General features: G+C 61.6%; 2 non-coding genes across 2 annotated transcripts in view; both read right to left on the reverse strand.

The window, feature by feature from the left end:
• The window catches only part of LOC137362187 (28S ribosomal RNA), a 3,767-nt gene extending 3,490 nt beyond the window's left edge, over nucleotides 1-277 (reverse strand). Inside the window, exon 1 of the ribosomal RNA XR_010972423.1 lies at nucleotides 1-277. This exon is cut by the window's left edge and continues 3,490 nt beyond it. This is a non-coding gene — a ribosomal RNA (28S ribosomal RNA).
• Nucleotides 278-1,437: 1,160 nt separating this feature from the next.
• On the reverse strand, nucleotides 1,438-1,591 carry LOC137362161 (5.8S ribosomal RNA). The gene has a single exon (XR_010972398.1). It is a non-coding gene; the product is annotated as a 5.8S ribosomal RNA (ribosomal RNA).
• Nucleotides 1,592-2,500: the final 909 nt, after the last annotated feature.

Raw genomic sequence — 2,500 nt, forward strand, 5'->3', positions numbered from 1 at the left:
ACTCCGAGAAGACTCGATCCCAACGAGCCGGGGGCCGCTACCGGCCTCACACCGTCCTCAGGCTAAGCCTCGATCAGAAGGACTTGGGCCCCGGAGCGTCGTCAGAGAAAGAGGTCTTCTATACGCCACATTTCCCACGCCCGCCAGGCGAGCGGGGATTCGGCGCTGGGCTGTTCCCTCTTCACTCGCAGTTACTAGGGGAATCCTTGTTAGTTTCTTTTCCTCCGCTTAGTAATATGCTTAAATTCAGCGGGTTGTCACGTCTGATCTGAGGTCGTAGGCAGAATGGTGAGCGATCGCGTGCGTGCGTTTCTCAACATCGGATGGCCCCCGCCCAGACTTAAACGCAGCACCAAAAGCTCCAGGCCGGCCGGTATATCTCGCAACTTACTGACAACGGCACCTCGTACTCAACCCTCGGGGGGGGGGCGCTCACCAGGCCAGGGGTTAGTAACGAGCGGATGTGCACGCGTGTCGACGTCGGGCTTGCGACCGGGCTCGGCTCATAACTGTTCCGGAGTGCCGATAAGGGAGGTGCCGAAGACAAAGAGCGTGGGCGCGGTGCTGGTTTGAACTGCACGAGGGCAGGAGAGAAAAGCGAGCAGCCCACGGGAAGCAAGCGTGGAAAGGACCCGAGACTAGCAGCAGCTAGAAGGCGTGGCAAGAGTTTGGAGCACGTGCAACCGGGGTGGGGGAGTTGGTTCGAAAAGCAGGCAGCAGAGACCAGGGGGACAGGACCGTGCGGCACTGACTAGGTGCACCCTCAGATGTAGGCGAGCTTGCCGGAGGCACAGCGGGAGGCATGCGTGTGGAAGGAGACAGGGCTCCAGCACAACACGCAGCACCGCAGGGACTCCATGGCAAAACTGCACAAACACCGAATGAGGGCACGCAAAGCCAGCGAGGCAGCACGGCAAGCCCACAGTCAACTACGTCAAGCTCTCCTCCTCCTCCTCCTCGTCCAGAACCACTAAACCACGTCGACCACTGGCAACAGCCATCGAGACCGAACCACACGGTTTGCGTCCACCGACATGCCACACCGAGTCTCTCTCTCTCTATGCCGATTCACCAGGCATCGTTCCCATCTCTGCTCTGCACACTCCACAGAGAGTCAACTCTGCCCTCCACGATCCATTCGGAGGCTAACGGCCCGGCAGCAAGCAGTCCCAGCACTGACGCAGTCGTTCGTTTGCAACCCACTGACAGCCGTCCTGGGAAAAGCAGAGGCTGGCCGAGACCAGTGCCGGCGCGCCCGGAGGCCCACGCCGGACTGCCCCCCATCGCGATTAAATGGAGGGACAGAGGTCGAACTCTCCCAAAGGCGGAGTAAACTCCAGGTCTGCACTTAGGGGGACGAAGAGGAGCAAAGGAACCTCTGCGACAAAACCCCAGCCGCGCTCCCGCCGGCAAAGGCGAGTGCGATTGATTGTCAAGCGACCCTCAGACAGGCGTAGCCCCGGGAGGAACCCGGGGCCGCAAAGTGCGTTCAAAGTGTCGATGATCAATGTGTCCTGCAATTCACATTAATTCTCGCAGCTAGCTGCGTTCTTCATCGACGCACGAGCCGAGTGATCCACCGCTAAGAGTTGTCTCAGGTTTTCGGTCCGTCCCTCGCGCGAGGGGTCGAACCCGGAACGTGCGAACGCTCCCCCGCCCTCCCCAATGGGGTGTGGGGGGTGGGAGAGCCCCAGCCTGGCACGGCCCTTCGGATTTCAGTCGAACAATCACAATGACCAAAGAAAGGTTTTCACGCGGCCAACGTGGTCAGGGCGCTCGCGAGGCGAAGCGCGTCAGCTCGTCCGACGCCGGAGCCCAACCGTGCCGACGCGCACCACGGACAACAGAGGCAGGGTCTCTGCCGCCACCGAGGCCGGGAGGACGAGGAGAGAGAGAGAGCGAACGCGGACGGACTGAGTGGGGTACAAGGCCGACAGGATGAGCCCGCTGCGGGGAAACAAATCCTGCCTCCGCGGCCAGGTACATTCTCTCGAACGTCACGGCTGCCATCTCAAGCTCGACACCGGCAACGGACACGCGAGTCTTTAAACCGCCGCTCCGCCAAAAGCACCAGCTCGCGGGGCCGGAGGGGGAGTCGTGTAGGTACCCTGTACCGGTAAAGGGAGGGTGACTAGAGCGACCAAAGTGTCCCCACGGTGGGAAAGAAAACCGGGCCTGCATCACCGGATCAGTCCCTGCAGAGCTCACAGTGGCCGGTTGACGAGGTCCCGACGGCGGGCCGCCGGGCAGCACCCAAGCCCGCAGAAGCTCCCTTCAATTCGACTGCGGTTGTAATGCTGCAAGACGGTGGCAAGTCCATAGGAAGGCGGGTGCTTCTACGGTCGCCGGTCCCGGACGAGAGCTGGGTGGCCCGTCAGTGACAGCGTAAAGACGAGGAGAGCCTGGCCAGTGAGAAGAGAGGAGGAGGGGCTGGAGGAAGGCGTGGAGTACAGAGAACGAAAGCCTCACGCTCACCCTGCCGGATGGGATGCACAACACA

This window comes from Heterodontus francisci, unplaced genomic scaffold (assembly GCF_036365525.1).
Source record: "Heterodontus francisci isolate sHetFra1 unplaced genomic scaffold, sHetFra1.hap1 HAP1_SCAFFOLD_968, whole genome shotgun sequence".
Taxonomy (NCBI): Eukaryota; Metazoa; Chordata; class Chondrichthyes; order Heterodontiformes; family Heterodontidae; genus Heterodontus; species Heterodontus francisci.